General features: G+C 46.6%; 1 protein-coding gene and 1 long non-coding RNA gene across 2 annotated transcripts in view; one reads left to right on the top strand and one right to left on the bottom strand.

Annotated features, from left to right (window-relative positions):
* Window positions 1-6,503: 6,503 nt before the first annotated feature.
* LOC111148264 (creatine kinase, mitochondrial 2) overlaps window positions 6,504-22,633 on the top strand; it is a 31,391-nt gene continuing 15,261 nt past the window's right edge. The window contains exon 1 of the mRNA XM_022504724.1: window positions 6,504-6,548. The gene's annotated coding sequence lies outside the window, so the exon portion shown is untranslated. The remainder of the gene's footprint in view (window positions 6,549-22,633) is intronic.
* On the bottom strand, window positions 18,854-20,877 carry LOC111148265. Its single transcript, XR_002640684.1, has 3 exons — window positions 20,672-20,877; window positions 19,847-19,949; window positions 18,854-19,625 (listed from the first exon to the last, which is right to left on the bottom strand). It is a non-coding gene; the product is annotated as an uncharacterized LOC111148265 (long non-coding RNA).

Consider the following 22,633-nt stretch of genomic DNA (forward strand, 5'->3'; position numbering starts at 1 on the left):
TTGCCCCCGGGGGATCCCAGCCAGGGGCTGTCTTCAGGTGGGGTTGGGGCTCCTTCCTGAGGCTGTGGGGCCCAAGGAGCCGGTGCTCTCAGAGACACAGATGCAGAGTCTGCAGAGAGAGGCCTGCACGCCTCTCCAACGAGACTGTGGAAGGGGACAGAAGGCCACAACCTTGCCACAGGGTTTTAGGCTGAGTGATCAGACAGACTTAAAAATCATCTCTGCACCTTGTTGTGCTCTTCCCCTTCACCCTCCCCACAGAAATGTGGGATTTTTCCCTGATTTACACAGACCATTTTTACGCTCACTATGAATACTGGTTGTATTTTTTAAAACGTTGTTTCGTGAGTTTTTTTTTTTTTTTAAACCTACACGTCTGTGTGCTGTTGGTAGACAGTTCTTCCCCAGTCATCTTTGTTTTTAAATTTTGGGATATTTATGAGTGAAAATATTCTATGTGTATAGGAGATGGGACCAACCACTTGACAGCTCTTCTCTCTGAAGACTCAATGCGGGGGTTAGTCTGTGCTGGGGAAGGAACCTTCCTTTTCCCAGGATTGTGGTTGTGGAAGAAATAGGGCTATCTCACGTTTACCTCCCTCTTCTCTTCTCAGGGAGAGCTCTGCTTTAAAAGAAGAAAGAGGAAAAATACAGAGTTGTTGTTACCTGAGCCTCTTGTACCTGATGATTTCTCTTAGGGGCATGAAGTACATTGATTCTGACATTGAAAAAATTGATCTGTCTCGCTGTTTTCCCTCCTTCTTTGCACTTTAATGATCTTGTTAGAACTAACGGCTGGTTAATAAATTCAGCTTGCTGGCTCATAAGGCCCAGTGAAAGTACTAGCGTTGATAATGTACCCTAGACGGAAAGAATGTACATTTTTCCTGCATGGTAAGGGCCATCTCTGTACATAACTATATAGTGAAATACCAAGTAAGTAAAAGAAAATACTTCTAATATTTGAAGACCATTCCAAAAATACTTTAAATAGCTCATATTAGCCAACAGTGTAGCACTAAACCCAAGGAGGGTTACTTATGAATGCTTTCTTTTTCTTTTTTTTAAGAAGTTGCTTGTTTGTTCTCTTTAGTCTCAAATGAGAGGTTGATGCATCGTGACGCATGATAAGAAGCATGGGTTGTTTGGATTGTAATGATGCATAACTTGAAACTTGTATCTCAGTGTTCACGTACTGAGGGTTTGAACTCATAAATATGTCAGCTTCACCAAGCATCTCGAGGTCTTGCCGAAGAAAAGGAAAATAAAGCTTAACACAGTCTTGGAAGGTGGACTAAAAACCACGAAAAATCAATGGCAGCACCACACACATAGTAGTTTCAGGCAGAACAACATGTGGAAAGGTCCATGCGTTCTGCTTTGAAGTCCGCAAAGTCTTCCAGACGGGAAGAGGTCATTCTGCGTGTGGACCCTTATTTGTCCGACACAAATGTTCCCAGAGGCACTGCAGCCTTTCTTACTAAAGAAAGATGAGAGATAGAGGCGTTTCCAAATGCTCCTCCCCTTTTGGAGAGCCAGGGTTTCCTCAGCTCGTGACAAAGCTGTCTCGCCAATTTCCTGCAGAATGTGGGAAGCGCCCCCCAGTGGTAAGCTACGGGCACCGTCAGTTGCTATGGTGACCGTTAGCGTTTCCTTGAGTTACACGCCCCTCCTGCTTACTGGAGTCTGAAAACTTGCTGGAACTGCAAAAAGAGGGAACTCTACCTCCAAGGGAGCTCCTTTTGATGATATGCACCATTTCTGGACCATCTGGGATAAGAATGCATTTAAGAAATTCAATTTGGTCACATTTAAAATAGCCAAGAGCAATTTGTAGTGCTTCTGAATGTTAAAGCACCCATCTTCTGCCTTTCAAGTTTGTGTTTATTGTTGGAGCATGCACTCCCAGCTGTGTCTGCCTATATTCCATTATATGAGACTCTTCTTCTAAGAGCAGGAGGCAGGTCAGCCCGTCAACCAAATGGCAAACACTTGTATTGTTGCAAAATTAACCTAGAAAGTCAGAAGTAAAAGCCAATTTCATGCTTTCAGATGAATGCCCACATTTTGTACTGTTGATGAAATTATCTTGGGACTTTTAGGAGATGCCTTTGGTTATTAACTAAGACATCCAGTTTTGCTGCAGGGACAAATCTCTTACTTAAGCCAATACAATATGTGACAGGTTTAAGCATGAAGTACAATGTTGTCACTTCTCCTTAGTGTTTCTCTGAAGGGATTTAAAGAGAGAATTTTGAACTACTGTTGCAATATTTTAAGTGGCTCTCCAACAAAGCTCCCATTACTATTTGTTAGATTTCATATGTCTTAAAGTACTGCTTAAAAACAAATGAAACTCATAGGTACTGAATAACTTGGAAGAGAAAAGTACGTTACATTCCCAGTTGGAGTATACGATGATGGGCTAGCACCTCTTCTCTCACTGTATTATACAAGATAAAAACTTGGGTCGGCAATGACTGGGTCACTTTTAAAATTCTTAACTTAAAAAGTAATGCAATAGAGGGGTTATCCCCCCCCAAATAACTTTTATTTTAAAATAAAGGATTTTATTTAGCTTTTGTTTGCAAAGTTTTATTTTATTCCCCCTGGAAAAAAATCTTTCTCTTTGCTTTAAAGATTTTTTAAATCCAGCCTGTGATGTTTTATCATTTTTACTGCTATTGAAATAGGATATACTATATGTGGGATATATATTACATGGTGGAATAAATTATATACTATTTATGGCTAAAGAATAGAGCCAGGCTAATGTGCACAGCCAGAAGGAATAAATGAACATGGTTCATTTTCATTTCAGTAAGACGGCAGATTGTATGTGTAGATAATGACTTGATTATTGGCGCCACTATGTGAATCCTGGTAATAAGACTTGAGTCAATGAAATCTAATCACAGTGTCATTTTTCTCCACGGCCGTAAGTGACTTAAAAATCAAGGAAGGGCAGAGCTAGGGCAGAAAACAACTATTTTGTTGAAGGTGTAAACACAGGGATGATTGAGAAAATTATTCATCTTGGCCTCCGCACAGCCTGCCATTAATTGTAGGGCTGATTGTACTTGATCTCATCTGCCCAAGAAAAAAGAAGAGTTCTACAGGATGTTGAACCACGGTCTTTCGCACAACCCACTTCGTTCTTCCCTAGAAAGGCAGTCATGAAAGAGCTGGCCGAGGTGCCCCAGCCAAGTCTGAGGCCCAGATGTCCACCTGCGAGTGGGGAAACCTTAGGTCAGTGCTAAAACCTCCTCGAGCCCGTTCCCTCATCTGCAAAATGGAACTAATTGTGATTCCTGTGCCGCCTACCTCACAGGGCTGTCGTCAGGACAAAATGGGTTAGATTGTGAACTGTAAAGTGCTATCCAAATGTGAGGTAACGTGATTACCATCCTCATCTCTCTTTGGCAGAGAATTATTTAAATGTATTTCTTTGTTATTTGTGTGTGTTTGTGTGTATGATGGACAGACCCGTGTGTTACTTTGAGAAGCGTAATGTTTGTGTCCAGTAACTCTGCAAATCTGCTGACAATTGTGACTCTGACAGAGAGGTTTGTGCTGTGGCCTAACACTTGCCAGGTGGGGTGTGGGTTATACCTATATGCAAATTAAATTTCGCCTTTCTTGATTCGAAAATCTCATTAGTCTCTTCATTGATTTTTTTTTGCATTCTTCTACCTCGTCTTCTTTGCAGCAATGGGCTTCTTCAGATATTTGTTTACTTCTAAAGTTCAGCAGAAAATAAAGTTTGGAAGAAGCCCATGTTGCGGGCACTAAAATATCAGAGAACCTCGGAAAAAATATCAAGGGCCGTTGGCCCCACTGTCTCTCCAGTGCTTGAATCTCTCCTGTGATGTCCCCAGCCCATGTTTGACCACCTTTCAACACCCCCAGGCACATAGAACCTCATTCCTGCCCAAACAGGCCAGTTCATCGAATGGCAGCTCAACCCCCATGCACAGGTTGAGTGCTCGGGTGACCTGGCCCAGCCATCATTCCAACCTCGGATGGGCTACTGAGCCATCTGAGGCCAAGTTCGTCACCTAGGAAATAAGATACATGTCTGCCCTTATAATGACTGCAATGACTACATGGAATAATGTCGATAAAAATACTCTAACTGTAGTCAAGTCAATGAAGTCGTGCTAACATTTCGGGCTGAAGAGAGCATGATGCAGCTGTCGTGCACAAGTGAGAAGTGAGGGGAGAAAGGATTGGGGCATCTCCTATTTCCTTGGCTTCCTTTTCTAATTCTGAAATGAGCAATTAGGCTGGTGGGGATTCAGGAACCCCACACAGCATTGCCCTTGCCTGGCAACACATCCAGCCTCCAGCTGGCCTCAGGAATGGGAAAGAGTGTAAGCCCAGGACAGATTTCCTCTCAAGCAGGGGACATGGCAGCTGCCGGCTTCCCTTCTGTTCCTGTTTGTATGACAAGAGCCAGCTTCATGGCCGCACTGGCAACTGGGTGTGGAGAGAGCCCCTGAACTAGGAGTTGGCAGCGATGAGAAAGGGATAAACGGCATAGGACAGGGATCAAGTATGAAGGAATTTAGCAACTGTGAAATTATGGTGAGCCACTTGTCACCCCTGTCGTAAGCTTCAAGATGGCCCGGTCGCCCAAAGAAAAGTGACACCCTGTTTTCTCAGCAATGTGCCCACTTCTCTTCTGACCTTACTTACTTCTGTAAAATGACCCTGTAAAAGATGAGGGCTTGAGGTAGGGTGGAGGGGGTCTTGGGGAGTGGGAGAGGACTAAATGTCCATTAGTAAGGAATTGGGGAAGAAAGAAAAAGAAGAGGAATTTCTCGTTGTAACTGCCGTTCTTTAAACTCGACGTCTCCATGTTCGTCAAAGCTTCATCATTTTCTGGGTCTGGGATCTGGGTTCCTTCAGGGTCACTGGATTTATTTCAGTTGGTGCCTGAAATGCCTGGAAACAGTGGCCTGCAAAAGAGCTATTTTAGGAAGAAATAAGCCTAAACTACCCCCCACCCAAACACACACCACCTTAACCCTAACCCCAACCCGCAGAACCCAGTCTACTAAGCAGCTCGTCAGCCCTGGAGATCTCCAACTTGCTGCCCGTTCTGCTGGGGGCGACCCCCAGGGGCTGGAGAGACCATGGTCCCTCATAACAGAATGTGCAGACTGCGAACTCGGACTCTAGAAGATCATGCAATCAGTTTGGTTGGTCCAAATCTGTCAATGTTTTAATGAGATAACATAGAAGAGCCTAGAAAATATCTGAGTATATCATATGAAGAAAGGGTAAATATGGCTTCATAAAAATTTCGATTCGGTGTAAGCTAGGTCAAAATGATAGCATATATATTAACTGACATATGACCAATACTCAGTAAGGTGCCTGAATCCTATGGGCACAGCTTAAGGAATTTTTAGACACGTTTGCACCCATCCAGTCACCCCCAAATCAGGAAGCTTCCCAGACCCCAGATGGTCCCCTCATGCACCCTCCCAGTCAGTAACCCCATGCAAAGGTAACATGTATTTTTGCTTTGGGTCGTAATTAAAAGAAGAAGAAACTCTGAAAGAGAACCATTCTAGCTGAGAGGTTATTTCTGGGCTCTATCCCCTGCTCCCGGCTGGACCCTAAGAAAAAAAAGGGAAAGGAACCAGCTAGTGATGTGCACCTGGCCATAGAGGCTGGGTACGTGACCATCGCCAGAGACCCTGGCAGCTCTCTCTGAAATGTCAGGGCTGCAGGCCAAGTCCTCGTGGGTCACTGCTATTTACAGTCAACCTTTCTGGTTTGGGGCGCATGTCCCAAGGAGGGCTATTTTCAGCAGGTATGTGGCCTGCAGGGCCTTCTGGGTGATGCATTAAACTGGTGCGGATTGAAAGGGAAATCGTCCAGCAGTCTACTTCAGATGGCTTGATCTTAAAGAGAAACGTGATTGTCGTCCCTGAATCCAGGCCCTAGACAACAAGTTAGAAGGACATCTTTCTGGCCTCTGGCTCAGAGCCTGGTTAGCAGCGGGGAAGCGGGAGCTTTACGCATCTTCTACCTCTCAGCCCTCAGCTGGGGCGCGCGGACGGGGACATCCTCCAGAGCCAGCCGCCTCCCCGTTCCTCCCTCGCGGGATGGGGCTGCAGAGGGAACCTGGAAACAAATCCCCTAACAGGTGCGGCAGCCCCCCTGCCGACGCTTCCACCCCGAAGCCGAAGCCGAGTGCTGCGGGGCTGAGCGGTCCGGGCAGCCAGGCTGCAGGCCCGGAACCTGGCACAGCCCCGGGAGCCGCGGCCTACAGGACGGGACGTGGGGGAGGGCAACGTTCGGGAGAAAGGGCAGGTGCTGGAGAGCCTTGGCCCCAGGGGAAGAGTCCGACGCCGGCCTTCAAGGGCACCGCGGCGGGAGCCTGCGCGCCCTGACGTCCGACGGCAGACACGGGATTGGCCGACATGGGCCCCCGCCCCGCCCAGCCCGGAGCCTTTTCAAGGCCAAGGCGGCCAGCTGCGGTTACACTTCTCAGCTGTTGCGGGCAGCGGGACGTGGGAGACTCCGGCTCCAAGGTCAGTGAGCCCCTGAAACCCGACTTTATACCTGCCAAGCGGGGCGCATTGCTAGAGCCAGTGTGAGGCGCCGCGTGAGCAGGGGGCCGAGGGCTGCGGGCGGGACCTCGGAGGACAGCCGTAACAGCTCTCAGGGGCGCTGCTCCCGGGTGAGGGCTTCGTGGTGACCCCTAGACGAGCCGCCAGAGCGCGCGCCTTGCGGCCCGCTCTTCCCCGCACACAGGCGCAGGCGACCGGTCCCCGCAACAACTCTGCGGTGAGGCGCTGCTCTCAGCACCTTGCTGGTCGGCTTGTTTTGGACGGCGAATTAGGAATTTTTCTTAACGGAGTATCTAAATGCATTTGGAACCTTAACCTTCAACTAATCCGTTCGTTTCTGGGGATGATTTTCAACCTCAGCGGCATCAAAACAATGACTGGGGGATAAATAAGAGGAAAATGAACATCTCGAGGGTCTCAAAAGAAGCTAATTACTAATTAACCCAACAGCTGGACCCAATTTAAATTGGCTAATACTATGGCTAGAGATTCATTTCTGAAATCACGAATCCATTAATCACGGGCCACGCAACTGTGTTGCCCCCAGCAGAGGTAAACCTGTTGCACAGTTGGCCTAAACGTGCTTCATCTGTGGCAAAATGTGTTTCCTGTTTGCTTGTTCACGTGGTTGGCTCCCGGGGGCTTATGGTCAACCCTGCTTTGGTCTCTTGAGTGGAGGGCATCTCTGGCTGCCCGTGTTCTGGTGGGCGTGGAGGGTGACATGTGTCACCAGAACAAGCCACCCTCCCTCAGCTCTTGTCAGTGTTGCCCTTTAGACCTTCCCTCCAGCGCTGCCCTGGGTTCTGTGACCTTGAGCATGGGGTCAACTAGAATCATGTGAGGTGGCAGTTAGCGCCCTTGTGACAAGGTTATGCTCCGTCAGCCGCTGTGCTGTTTCCAGAAGTGCCACTTCTCCTGTTTTTGAATTTGTGTCCTTGTTCAGCTAACTCTGCTCAAAGAGAAGAACACAACCACCACTAGTACTTGGCAAGAGGGCTTCCTGACTGGGCAGGCTCTGAGAGGATATTTGGGTGGTGTTAGCTGTGTGGACGCTCCACTTCCGCCTCCACACTTAGAGGTGCTTTTCCCCAAAACCCAGGCTTTAGAGTTAACCCTTCTGTGGGCTAAGGCTCCATTTCAGCAAAGAGCATAAGGGCCACCTGTCTCCACAGACTCTGCCAGTTCATGATGAAATCCTATCCTTAGAGAACGGGCCATACACCAGGTTAGTTTTCCTAAAGGGGTGACCGAAGAAGGTCCCGAAAATCATGGGTTGGGAGGTGGGATGAGGAATGGGGAGCCCTGGGTATTCAGAGGCAGAAAGAGGACTGGTTCTGAGACAGAGGCCCCGGGTCTCCATCTCCACCACAGCTTGGAGCAGCCATTTCTCATCTGTGTGTCAGCTGGGAGTTCCTGCCCACTGAGCCAGGAATCCTGCAGTGAGCCAGTCCTGAAGGTGACTCTTGGAGGTCACTCCCACCCCTGTCTTGAAGCCACACAGAATTCTTTCCTTGGTCAGGGAAGAAGGCACCCACTCTTCTACAGTATCTCGCAGAACTAGATGGTTCTTAACTACCTGTGAGAGATGAGTCTGGTAATGGTTGTAAATGTATGATATCAGGAGCCCTAGGAAAGGCCTCTGATTTACAGGGAAGGACTATAAATATCTCCTGCTTGTGACTTTCTACTTGCCGAATAGAACAGAGATGATACTGGTGCCCAGGGGTGGCAGTAGATCTAGCGGTGGTGAAGTAACTTGAACCCTTTGCTCTCTGGGAGAACTGGGAGGGGACAGCCATTTTCTGCTGGCCTAGTAGACGGGGATCATGGGAATTTGTTCAGAGTGTTCTGTGGAGCTGCTCCAACCCCAAGGATGTCCCCGTTTTGGGGTGACTCTCTGGAAGAAAGCTGACCCATGGTCCTCCCCTTGCCCTCCACTGCCCTCCAGCCCCAACGAGTTCAAACATGTGGACGCCACATACAGTTGGATCAGAAATAACTCGGAGTCAGCAGAAAGGCACTCATGGCATCTTTATCCAGAATATTCAGGAAGACCAGGAATGTCCAGATTGAGGTAGTAACAGAACCCAAGGCCTCCACATTCCAGGAAGTGACGGAACCTGTTAAAACCCTTAGACCAGGACCTAGACTCCTAGTATGCCTGCCTAGTAGAGAGAGAGAAACAGCTCTTGGGCACTGTGACCAAAGGACTTACGAAGGGGGCTCTTATTTTTTAACGGAGAGGGCTAGTAGCAACAAACACAGTATTATTGCCTTTTGGTGTGAACTTGCAGCCCAGATAGAAACTTTCCCTGGTGTGGAGCCCAGGGATTCTGCCAGATTGTAGCCCTGATGCTTTTCAATACAGTAGTCATAGAGAAGTTCTAAGTGAGGGAAACAGGCAGACAGCTTCTCTGGGGTGAGGGCTAGAGACAACATCCCTCCTCACCCCTGCAGTCCCTACTTCTGTATAAGGGAGGAGACAGGGGAGGAGAGAGAAGACAAACCTCTGCCCCACCTCATTAGAAAAAGGCAGGCTGGCCCAGCATCCCCTGCATGGCCGGCAGGCACATTGGGCACCTGTGTCTGAGTGGAGCGGACAGATGACAAGGAAGGAGATTGGCTTATGATATTCCACGAGTCTGGGGAGTCACATGCCTTGAGGGGACACTCCTGTGTCTAGGAGCTGCTATGATAAATGCACTTCTATAGGCTGGGAATCTGAGTGGAGGGTTCTGTGGAACTCCCAGGTCCTAAATCACAGGTGCTTTCCATCCGATTACTGATGAGTGCAGCGCTGTCTGTGAGGTGCTGTGGTCTGAGAGGAGCCCAAATCCAGGGCCCAAGACACACCTGGGTTCAAGTCCCAGCTCTTTCAACAAGTCCCAAGACCCGGGCCTTTCCTGAGCCTCTGTTTCCCCCATCTGCAAAATAATGCTTACTTGGCAGGATTGTTGCAAAGATTGAAGATGTTTGTAAGGCCCCTTGCATGGGGCATGGCTCATGGTAGGAGCTCAGTAAGTGTTAAACAAACACCTGACAGGTTTGACTGGGCATGCAGGGACGGAAAGGACATCCCAAGTGGAAAGGCAGAGCAAAGGGTCAGAGCTTGGTGAAATGCCAACAGGTGAGGGACTGTCAAGCAGGGATGAAATCCCCTGATAACAGGGGTCTGGAGAAGAACGTAGGAGCCCAAGTAGTTAAATCCATTTAGTCAACTCGGATGTTGGTTTTCAGAACATGTTCAGTGGATCTGAAAGTATGCAATGGGTTCCTTCTAGAATGTAGTCTTATTCTTAGATTACAGATAAAACAATTACATGAAACACTTGAAATGCTAAAAATATAAAACAAAATTAGCAAACGTTCAGAGAAAGGGCAGACAGTGCTGATTGGGATAACCGGAGGTGGCTTTTGGGAGACAGTGGTGACTCTCCCATTGCCTTGGGGGTCATTAGGAGGAAGGAGCTTGCATACTGTCGGTGCTCAGGGTAGCTTGTCACTTAATTCTCACAACACCTGGGGAGAGGTCTCATTGAGCCCATTATGTAGATGGGTTTGCTGAGGCTCAGATTCCCAGGGCTAGGGGAATAGCTAGGGGCTAGGAAATCACCTGTGAACCTTTTTTTCAAATGCGTAAGTGATGGCCCCATTCTTGTGGAAACTCATTCAAAAGATACAGCCTGGAAATCTGGACTTCTAACACGCTGCACAGCTGATTTACTCTTTAGCTTGTTACTTTTTTGAATCATAAAAATATACATGCTTATTTTTACAAGGGACACAAGACAGACTTCTGTTAAGAAAAAATTAAAAAGCTGCCTCCTCCAAGTCTCTTGTTCTCAAGTAACCCTTCTAGCAGTTTGAATAACTAGTATGAATAACCATCAATACTTTATGTCACATAAATATATGCAAATGCATATATATTTATACTGTTAGAAAACTGGAACCACTCATTCTCATTACTATCCAAGTAGTTTTTCCTTTTAATGTAAAAAAAAATGTGGCATACGTGTTCACCCAGGTGAAGTGGAGGTAGTTTTGACTAATTCTTTACTAGCCATGGAATATTCCAGCGCCTGAATGTGCCACCACTTAATACAACCCTTCTCCCTCCGATGGACAGGTGACTTCCTGGGTTCTTCTGTATGTTTGTCACTACAAACGTAATCCTCCTGTGACTCTCTTCTTATATACTGGCAGCCCTATTTCTGCAGAATGGATTTTCAAAGGGTGATACTGGGCCAGTGGCTTTGCACCTGTTAAGAGAGTTTTCTTTGTTCACTTTCCAAAATGATCGTAGCATCTCACTGAGCAAGCCAGGATCACAGCCAGTAAGGGGCGGGCTCTGCAGAGCTGCACCCTCTCTCACCTCCTGCCTCCCTACTCCTCCTCAGCATTACTCAGCAGGAGCCTTTTAAGACCAAAAGAAGGACTATCCTTGCCCTCTGCATGGGCCTTTATTTATTGCTCCCTCCAGCTTCATTGAGATGTAACTGGCATGTAACATTGTCTAACTTGAACATGCACATTGGATACAAGCGTCTAGTGTAAAATGATTGCCGTCACAGCATGCGCTAATACCTCTATCCCGTCACATAATTACCATTTCTATTTTGTGGTGAGAACATTTAAGATCTCCTCTCTCAGCAACTTTCAAGGCTATCCTACAGTATTATTAATTATCACTGTTACACTATACCTTAGATACTCAGAAATTTTTTACAAGTAGAAACAACCTTGAACCAACCAACATCTCTCCATTTCCTCCAGTCCCCATTCCCTAGGAGCCACCACTCTGTTTCTCGGAGTTTACCTTTTTAGATTCTGTGGGTTGTCATACAGCATCCTTCTTTGTCTGACGTACATCACCTACATAAGGTCCTCAAGGTTCACCCATGTTGTAGCAAATGGCACGATGTCCTTATTTCTCATGGCTAAATACCACGCCATTGTATACATACATCTTTATCCATTCGTCCACTGGCAGACACTGTGCTGTTTCATATTGTGGCTATTATGAAAAATGCTGTACTGTACATGAAAATGCAGATTTCTCTTTGAAGTACTGATTGCGTGTCCTTTGAACATATAACCAAAAGTAGGAATGCTGGATCATATGGTAGTTCTATTTTTTCATTTTTGAGTTCTCTCCACACTGTTTTACGTTCCCACCAACAGTGCACAAAAGTTCTCTTTTTTTCCCAGATCCTCACAAATAATTCTCTTGATTTTATTTTTGTACTGAAGTATAACTAACATACAGTGTTAGTTTCAGGTGTACAACAGAACGATTGAACAATTCTGTACATGACTCCGTGCTCACCATGGTAAACATAGGCACCACCAGTCAGCAGTGTTTTCAGTATTACTGACTAAATTCCCTGTGCTGTACTTTTCATCTCTGCAACTTATTCCAAAACTGAAGTTATATACCTCTTCATCCCCCACCCATCTCCCCTCTGGCAACTACCAGTTTGTTCTCTGTATTTGAGTCTGGTTTGTTTGTTTTCTCTTTTCTTCTTTGTTCAGTTTTATTTCTTGTATTCCAAAATATAAGTAAAATCATGTGGTATTTTTCTCTCTGTGTGACTTATTCCACTTAACATTATACCCTCTAGGGCCATCCATGTTGTTGCAAATGGCAAGATCTCCTTTTTTATGGCTGAGTAATATTCGTGTGTGTGTGTGTGTGTGTACACATACCACTCTTCTTTATCTGTTCACCTATGGATGGGCATTTGGGTTGCTTCCATATTCTGGGCTATTATTACTACATATTAGTGTTCATTTTCTTTGGTAAGTACCTAGTAGCGAAATTACTGAATCCTGTGATATTTCTATTTTCAGTTTCGAGGAACCCGCATACGGTCTTCCACAGTGGCCACACCAATTTGCATTCCTACCAACAAGGGTGCAAAGGGTTCCTTTTTTTCCACGTTTGTCAATACCTGTTATTTCGGGTCTTTCTGATTCTAGCCACTCTGATAGGTATAAGGTGTCGTCTCATTATGGTTGGTTAGCATTTCCCTGGGGGCTAATGGTGGTGAGCATCTTTTCACATGTCTGAGCACCTTCTGTATAGCATGGGCCCTTATTTAATGATCTCCGCAGGAGCAGAATTTCTGACTTGGAGCAGCTAAGTGTAACTGGCCTGCAGAAAAGCTCTTGTTCTCCAGCTCGGGGTGCCCTGGGCAAGCAGCAGGCCTGAGAAGTCCCTGAGGAGGGGGCCTAGAAGGAGAAGGTATCAGGGCCAAAGGAAATGAGGGTTCCTGGATGGAAACCGTAGGCACAGAAGGGGTGCGGTCTGATAGGAATAGGCCCAGCCTGCCAGGGATGCGTGTCCCTGGAGGACCGGCCATCCTCCCAAGACAGGCGAGGCTAGGGACAAGGGTACATCTTGGCTAAGCAAGCCCAGGAAGGCTCTAGGAGACAGCTTGACTCAAGAAGACAGCCTGAGAGGAGGCCAGAGGGTGTCACACAAAAGCATCCCTGGGAAGGACCTTGTGGGACTCCAGGCAGACTCTATAATCACCCCCTTGGGCCCGTCTACGTCACTGGCGGGTGTTTGCAAGTGTGTTCAGTTGATAATTCTGTCAGTCATAAGGAGTGAGGAAGCCCTCAGGCCACTTCCCTTGGATGAAGCTGTTTGCTGAGGTGAAGGGAGAATGTCCTCAAACCCCGTGACAGCAAGTAGAGGGACTATACAAACACTCGTTTTTCATCCTTATTATTACTTTCACTTTAAATTTGAGAAAACGAAGACATGAAAGGAAAGTCAGTTTCTCAGGACAACAGAGAATTGTTAAGTGGCAGAACTGGATTCAAATCTAGACTTCCTGGCTTCAGAGCCTCTGGTCATGGTGCTACAGCGGCGTCTGTTCATTGCCGCTAGTTCGCTGTCACCGTTGGTATCCAAGGAGGGTGAGCCCCCAGAAAAGCCCAATGAGAGGATTTAGGAACAGGTGGACAGTCGGACAGTTGCCACCCTTTCCAGTCTAGACCTCTCTCATGAGGCCTCAATCACGTGAAAATATATTACGTCCTGGGGCACCTGGCTGGCTCAGTCAGGGAGCATGTGACCTTTGATCTTGGGGTTGTGAATTCAAGCCCAATGTCTGATGTAGAGCTTACTTAGAAAAGGAAGGTCATTCTTTCTGCAATACCTCCCAGTTACCTCCAGCTCAACCTGATCATCCTGTCCTAGCCTGTACTCCAAACCTGCTCCCCAGCCAGGATTCCCAGTCAAGTGAAATCCTCAAGTCAGAAACCTGGGAGTCTTCCAAGACTCCTTCATGACTCTCATGCCCACATCTGACTGGTCCCAAAAGCCCCCCAGAGCCCACTCACTAAGTATCTTGGAACTTCTTCATCTATTTCCATGAAGCCTTCCCACCACCATGGCTGAAGCCTGGAATGTCTCCTGCCTAGTTTATTCAGGACACCAGGACCTGATTTCCCTGCCTCTAAACCCCTCTCCCTTTCTCACCAATTTACCAATTTAGTAACATTAGCCACAAGAACTTCTAACACTTCCAGCCTGTTCCCTCTATGTCAGCATTTGTGCTGAGGGCTCATTTAATCCTCACAAAACCTCTATGAGTAGGTCCTATGATTAGCCCCATCGTACAGATAAGGAAACTGAGCAGCACTTCTCAAACTGTCTGCAGCAAAAGCTGTCATTAATTTCTAATCCATCACAGACCAATACATTTGTAAAACATGATAAAGTACATAATACATAATAAAGTACATAATAAAGTACAATGACTAGAAAAATAAAATACAGGTATAGAAAATACAAACTTAAATTTTCTTAATCAAAATTTCTCTATCAACATGCCAAAAGCATTCTAAATGCTAACCCTCAATTTTTTACCTTCTTGAGAAAAATCTCCTTGATATACCAGGTAGACTTGGGTCTTCTCCCCTGTTAATTATCTTTGCTCATGTCACTTTCTATTCGAATGATCTGTTTTTACAATGATCTCTCTCCTATTCCAGACCAGAAGCTTCTGGAGGGCAGCCCCAGAATCTGACACAGGGATTGATTCTCTGATACTGTTGAATGGATGGATAGACAGCCAGACAGGTGGACAAATGGATGAATGAATAAATGAGATTCAAGGCTAGCTCTCAGGCTGCGAAGTGATCTTCTCCATTGTGGAGGCTGCGTCCACACTTTGCACAGGCCACTCATGAGTGGTTGGGTTGGCCTCATTCAGATCTGTCCCTGGAAGCTCCAAGTATTCTGGAATCTAGAATCAGTCAGGGTTGTCCCCACATCATGGGTTTTCCTGGGGCCTTTGGGGATAGTCAGCCACCACAAATCCTAGGCGGATTCAGTCCCGGTTTAATCTAGTTCTCTAAATTTCAGGACAATTGTTTTCCATAGAGTCCCTCCAAAGCCAAATTTAGATCAGGGACTGTGGTGCAGGATGCCATGCCCTCATCATGAAGATTTTGGACCTAGGCATAGAACAGGGGTATAATTAGCCTTCATTCCTCCCTTCCCTTCTGCAGCATTCACAGGTCGATTAAATCTGGTGTAGGCTGAGGGCAGTGGCTATTCTCCCATCTGGAAGATGCCTGGAAAGTGCATGGCCACAAAGAGGCCATGCAGGCGGGCATCCATAGCCATCTGTTTATGGACATGGGTATGTGGTGTTTAGTCATTGTTTCTGCTCGGATCTTTTGTTGTTTGTGACCTGGTACTAGTCATGGGGCTGGTGGGGGCAAGCAATACGTTGGTCTGACTAAAACCAGACACGCACAGCGTAGTTGAGCAGTGTGGGCTCAAACCAGACCAGACCATGCCCTCCCAGGAGCTCCCACGGGGCTCTGGCTCCCGTGGCAGAACACCTATCCTGTGACTTGTCTTGGCCCAGGAGGGGAGCAGGTTATGACTGCGGACTGGGAGAAAGGACTGCTGGCCTTGAATTCCAGCATTGTCACTCACGAACTTTGTGGTCTGGTGCCAGCTCTGTTACCTTCCTTTACCTCCATTTGCCTGTCTGTGAAATGGAGACAGTAAGAGCATCAACCTCATGGGTGTGTTGTGAGGACTGAATGGGGGTAATAACCACCAAGCCCAACACGTAACAAGGGCTACACAGGAGTTCTCCCCTCAGACGGTGAGCACTGTAAAAACTGCCCCATAATAAGCACTTAAATATTTATCAAACAAATAAATAAAAAGATACCTATCTTCACCTCACTGTCCTGTCTTCCCTCTCTCTTCATCACTGCCCACTGGGACTCCTTTCCACCTGAAGCATGTTGGTGTCATTCACGGTGACTTTGGCCCACACATCTGGCTGCTTTTGGAAGTCCATGGTCAGTGGTATTCCTAGAGGGTGGAGGAAGCCCTGAGGGTTCACCCTCTGGTGTTGCTTCCCCTCTGGGGGTGGGGGAGAACAGCACAAACAACCTGTGTGCTGGTTTGCAACTTGGCCCAGAGCTCCCAGTGGAAACACTGACTGAGAAAAACCATTCAGTATCCCTGAGAAACCACGAGGGTCCAAGGCAGCTAGAACTGGCTGGCCGCTGTATTCCTTGGGAGATAAGGGGGTCGGCTCCATCCCAACATACTGTAATATTGTTTATTATTAAATCTTCTAAGTAAAAACAGGATCTTCATTTAAATGAGTGGCTACTGAAACACAGTATATGCTTTTCCTTTATCTGTGTGACCTTGGGCTTTTAGTTGACCTCTCTGTTTTTAAGTTCCGTCATCTGTGACAGAGGGCAAGATAGCTGCTCCTTGGGGTTACTGTGGAGAAGTACCTGGCTTTGAAAACACTCTCTAATTTTGATTCCCCCCCTTATGAATATGTGGGGAAATTTTTAATGATTACAGTTGTCCAATGGTGAAATGGGTTGTCTTAGGAAGTGGTAAGGTGCCCAGCTCTGCTGGTGTTTAAGGAGGGTTGAAGGTATAGGGGTGACTGCATTCAGGCTGAGCTAAATGACCCCTTCTGACTTGGGGTCTCTATGTTCATTCTCTCTCTTACCCAGCATTTACTACAAATCTTCATGTGCAGGCCAGTGAGCTTGAGAACCAATAAAAATTGTGACCCCATCCTATGGTCTTTGGGTCTTGTCTCTTCAAACTGTAGGATCAGTTCTGAGGGATGTCCACCCTTGCTGGAGCCCTGCTGAGCTCCTGACACAGTACTCCCCCCACGTGAGGGAAGGGAGGTAACTAAACCACCGCTCCCCTTTTCTTAGGATATTTCCTTTAGAAAACTTGTAAATTCTTTCTCTGTCCCTTTGAGATGTATATAAATCTCTTTAAAAGGAAGTGAGCCTCCAGCCAGTTTTACAACCTAGAAATGTTTTTCTCAAGGGCCTGGGAGCCATCTCTTTGAAATGTACACATTAAGGAAGATCTGCCCCTGGCAGGGGGAGGGGAGCGATGCTAGTGGTTCAACTTAGGTGCCAGGCTCCAAGTTGTAAAATTACCTGCTGTTGAAGAGACAGGAAAAGCTTATTTTTCCTTTGGCCGAAGGCAATTAGCTAACACAAATGGCCACCCCAATTTCGGGTGAACTTGGAGTAAGTGCTGTGTGACAAATAGTGCTGTCATGTCTTATCTGAGTTACCTTGAGAACATGTACGCAGACAGGTTCTATCAGCCTGGTTCTCTAAAAGGGTAAGGTTTTGTTCTATTTTTGCAATTTCTTTAGTGGACTGCCTGGGAGGTGCATCACAGCCTGCCTTAATGCTTGGTGATAAAGATTCTTTCCTGTATTTTGTGGAGAGGAATTTCTGGATGACAGATTTTAGTTAAATTTCTCTGATACCCAACACTGGTTTCTCATCTGCCTCTTCCTTCCCCACCTGCCTACTCAGTCAAAAGATTCCTGATGGAAGGAAGGACATGCACGTGAGGCTTCATGCTTTGCTGGGAGGCTCCATCTGTTACCTGTGGGACACCCTGTACCAGATCTCCCTGGGAAACAGACGAGGTCAGGCCACGTGGGCTCCCACGGAGCTGGTCTGTTAGGGTTGAGAGACGAGGAGTCTGCATTGGGCTGCTCTGCTCTTGGCAGCTTGTGGAGACCCGGAACCTGAGCAGGGAAATGCTGAAATCCAGCCTACCAGCCTTGCCTGGTTGCTTTTATGATAGGATTTCAAAATCAATAGCTGAAAGGGATGTGTTTAATGTAATGTAAATAGGTTCTTTTCCCTAGTTTTGTAAGTTAGCTTCCCGGGTCAAACTTGACCCTAGGTTGGCTTAGATACCAGGCCCGAGCTTTATAGCAAATTAAAAGTGAGAAGTGCTTGGGAGCAAAGGAGCCAGGCCAGAGGGGGAAAGGTGCCTGGGGGAATAGCCCAAGGAAAAGGTTCCTCTCTGGGAGACCTACATGCATTGTCTGAAGAGAGATAAGCAGGAGGCTGGTAAGATTTCTTTCTTCTGGAAATCAGGCAAAGCATAGCTTAAAAATAAGTCAGAGAAGAAATGTTTATTGATCAGCTACTACGTGCAATGATCTGTGACAGGTAGGTAGGTTCTTGTACTTGAAGATTTTAGCTATTGGATGGGAAGAAAGCGCATAGTGGGCAGTTCCTTATCCTGACAAGAGCTACAGGACAGTTGGGCTCACCAACAGGTGTCAAACACCTGTGCAGCGTACGTGGAGATGAGTGAGCAGCCCAGGAGTGCTGTGGAAGCTCAGACAGCAAGCAGTCACCTTGGGCTAGAAGTTTCGTGGGGACTGAGGCACCAAGCGCTGGTTCAGTCACAGGAAAGATGGACAGTAAAGTCCAAACTCGAGGGGCAGTAAGAAGCAATACTTAATCAAACTGCAATAATTTTACTGAAACAAATGAGTATGGCTTATGGCACCAGCACAAAAGCACAGTAAGTAAACTGATTTTTTTAGTTTTTTTAATTTAAATTCAATTTAGTTAATGCATAGTGTATTATTCATTTCAGGGGTAGAATTTAGTGATTCATCAGTCATATAACACCCAGTGCTCATTACATCACGTGCCCTCGTTAATGCCCATCACCCAGTTACCCCATCCTCCAACCCCTCTCCCCTCCAGCACCCCTCAGTCTGTTTCCTATGATTAGCCGTCTCTTACAGTTTGCCTCCCTCTCTGTTTTGATATTTTAAAATACATCTCTCCTACATAGGATATATTTGATATATCTGTACTAGAATATGTTAGCTATATGGTGAGTGTGTGTGTAATAAGAGATTGATCAGAGAGCTCAGTATGGAGCTCTAGAGCTCTTAACCTGAAAGTCAGGCCGGTGCACTGTGTCCCAGGTGTTCTGCGCCCCATGGCAGACCCTGAATGTGTGTGTACTGGTGCTGTTTGAGCTTTCATAAAATTCCCAGTGAATTTATTTAGTTGACATTTGCCTCTTTCCCCCAAAATAAGTCCGGATCCTGCTCCCGGGGAACACTGGCCACTGGGTATCCTAAGGCTGAGGGAAGCTGGCTTCCGAACTTCTCCACTGCCTGTGCCCCTGGGCCCATCCACTTGCCCTCTGACTGGCCCAGTTCTCCGGCCTCACAGCCCCCACTGTGCCCAATCAGCTGACACCAGCATTCTTGTGTGGGTCCTGGCAAGCCTAGAGTGGCTTCCTCCACCAGCAAGCAGTGCAGAAAGCATTTATTAAATAACGCTACTGAGAGCCCACCAAGTGCCAGGTGCTGTGCTAGGCAATGATGATACAGCGGTGAGCAAAAGAAACCAAGTTCCTTGCTTTGGGGGCTTATTTATCTGGGGGAGATGGTCAGTACGCAAAGCAGATAAAATGAGAGGTGGGGATGAGTGCCAAGAAGGAAACTAACAGGGTATAATTCAGAGAAACTGCGAATGATGCCTCACGTCAAGCAAGCTGTCAGGCAAAAAGAACCGCAAAAGCCAAGCTTTAAAGAAGAGGCCACTCCCCCTCCTAAGGGTGTCTGGATGCTGAGGCCTTTGTCCCTGGAGAAGCACCATAGCTGTTCCGGCGCCTTGTCTCCTCTCTCCAACCATCTCCTCACGTAACAGTTCAGTAGGTTATGCTAATGCCTGTGGCAGGGAGAGAATCAAAAAAATCAAAAAGCTTTGCTAGGAAGCCTCAGAGTGTTTTAGGCTTCAAACTTTGGTCCTGGTGGCTTCACCAGAGATAGACTGACTTACAGAACCACCACATTTGGAAACTAGGCAAGCCGAAGCACGGCCACTTTGGCGCACATGGGTTATCTCTTACATACCTTTCTCCGGCTTCACCTATGCCACAGGTTACCTACCATCTCACCGTCGATGCAAGTAACAAATCCAGCCTCTTGGAGGCAGAGGGTCCAGCTGCAGATAGTGCTTATGGAACATATGGGGGCTCCTGGGTCACAGAGTCTGTAAGACAAAGCAATGTTGTACTTGTGCAGCTTTTCACAGACTAACTTTTTAACACACAGCAGAGATATCATTTAGTCACAAGGAAAAAAAATTTTTTTTAATATTTATTTATTTGACAGAGAGAGATCACAAGTAGGCAGGGAGGCAGGCAGAGAGAGAGAGGGAGAAGCAGGCTCCCCGCTGAGCAGACAGCCTGATGCGGGGCTCAATCCCAGGACCTTAGGATCATGACCTGAGCTGAAGGCAGAGGCTTAACCCACTGAGCCACCCAGGCACCCCGGAAAAATGGTTTTATTGCAAGCCTGGCTCTGGGTCTTTGGGGAGCAACTGCTCCCAGGGTCCCTAGCCTGTCTGATGAGATCCTTAGTTCACTGTCACTCTGAAGCTGATTAGTTGGGATCTCAACAGTGAAATTCAGTGTTTCTGTGTGTCCCGGAAAGAGAGCAACATAGAGTCAAGGAAGCCGGAATTCTTCATGTCACCAAAACGTTGAGACTGTGTCAATCCTCTACAAGGAATCCAAGCAAAAGCACTAGAGCTCCAGGGCTGCTTAGCCTGCAACAGGCAAAGCCTCCATAGGATTATTGGCAGGAATCCTACGTCATGGCTCAGACAAGAGGACAATGTTAGAACTCTTGGATGTATATTAATATTATTACTTCCAGAAACAAAATATAGATAGGACATATCAAACTGACTGTTTTGAGTCAGACACCCACCTGCACATCCCTCTCCTGTGGAAGACCTGTGAAGAGCACCAGTTGTCAGTGGGGCGCAAATGACACCAGACCCTCCTCTTCCTCCTGACTCTGCTCGAGATTGGCGGTGTCAACAACACATATCCGTGTCCAAGCAAGTTAAGGAAAGAAAAATAAAGATCAAGCCATATGAGTCAAGCTCAGACACAAATAGACTTGGTCTGAGCTGTCTGAGCTTATTTATTTATTTTTTTTGGCCCTTATGTTTCCTGAAAAGAATTTAGATAAAGCTTCCTTTACTTTGATGAGTTCTATGATAAACCTCAGATGACATTGCCTTTCTGCTCCGGGAGAAGACGGAGGGTGTGGACGCAGCTAAAACAGAGCCGAAAGGTATACATCAGTGCTGCCCGTCACATGCAAGAGCCAGCAAGTAGTGGGACAGTTCTCTGAGGAGCCCTCACCTACTCTGGGAAGGAGACCAGTAACAGCCCGAAGTCGTGTGATGAGATTAATGTTGGGCCAGTCCAAGTCCCTAGGACAACTCTAAAAAATGGCCCATTTATCTTGTCTGAGGCTTACTAATTTCTGTTGCCTTTAAGACTTCGGGAATTGTCTTTAGACATTAGTACAGAAGAAAGGCTCTCTGATTTCCGGGGTTCGCATAGAAAAAAAAAAAGTCCTAAATTTTTTCAAGGACTCTGGTGCTTTTGGTTGAGATATTCAAGTTTCTCCCTAATATTGCTCAAGATGTTAAATAGAGAGTTCTAGGTGGAGATTCTGGAAGCATAAAGTTCATAGACTGATCCCAGTTCCCAAAATACAATCCAGGAAGAAAGTGGACCTCAAAAGGCTGCTCTTAGAATTATGTGGTGGGTATTAAGGACGGCAAGTATTGCATGGAGCACTGGGTGTTATATGTAAACAATGCGTCTTGGAACACTGCATCAAAAACTAATGATGTATTGTGACTAACATAACACAGTAATGAGAATTATGTGTAAGGCTATGCCAACCTCACCTTATTAAAAGTCTGTCTCCCACTGGATGGCCCAGGTTTTCAGCCACAGCCATACACATCAGGGGGCTCTTTGCTGGCGCTAAGCTTGGAGGATCTTGAGACAGAGTCCTTGGAACCTTCTAAATACTAGGGAAAAAATTCCATACCCCTGTATTCGGGCATCACAGAGAGTACTTAGAGTGACCTGTTCTACTGTTTCACACTCAACAACCCACATTAAATAGCTCCCTGCTGGGTGATGCTGTAACTGGTCCTTCCCATCTCTGGGCAATAGCAGACGTAGCAGGCTATCTATCTGGGCAGGGACTTATCCTGATTTTCATTCTTTGTTGATATTGTATACATCTAAACAAATACTTACATATGTTTTCTACATTTTATGTGTATCTCAGGCTGTCCTTTTTTTTTTTTTAAGATTTTATTTATTCATTTGACAGAGATCACAAGTAGGCAGAGAGGCAGGCAGAGAGAGAGAGAGAGGAGGAAGCAGGCTCCCTGCGGAGCAGAGAGCCCGATGTGGGGCTCGATCCCAGGACCCTGGGATCATGACCTGAGCTGAAGGCAGAGGCTTTAACCCACTGAGCCACCCAGGTGCCCTCAGGCTGTCCTTCTAATGTCTGTTTCTTCCTAAGTATATATTTTAGTGGTTCTTTTGTTAATGATCTTCTCTTTATTTTCATTTTCATTTTTAAAAGATAGTTTGACTCTGTGACCCCCAGTTCCTCCTGATCTTTGACTGAGAGCTTGTTGCCTGATCTTCATCTGTAGGAAACCAGAGCCTTAACTGAGTATACTTTCCTTAGAGAGGATTTGATTCTGCCTCTGCTGGGAGCCAGGGAATGGGGGGTCTGGTGACCTTGGACCACTTGAGCCCCTCTTAAGGGTCCTAGCTCACTAGGGGAGTCACAGAGCTCTCCACCCCACTGTTGGTATCCTGACCTTAGTGCTCACATGGACATCCG

The sequence above is a fragment of the Enhydra lutris genome, unplaced genomic scaffold, assembly GCF_002288905.1.
Source record: "Enhydra lutris kenyoni isolate GAN:26980312 unplaced genomic scaffold, ASM228890v2 scaffoldscaffold19, whole genome shotgun sequence".
Classification (NCBI taxonomy): domain Eukaryota; kingdom Metazoa; phylum Chordata; class Mammalia; order Carnivora; family Mustelidae; genus Enhydra; species Enhydra lutris.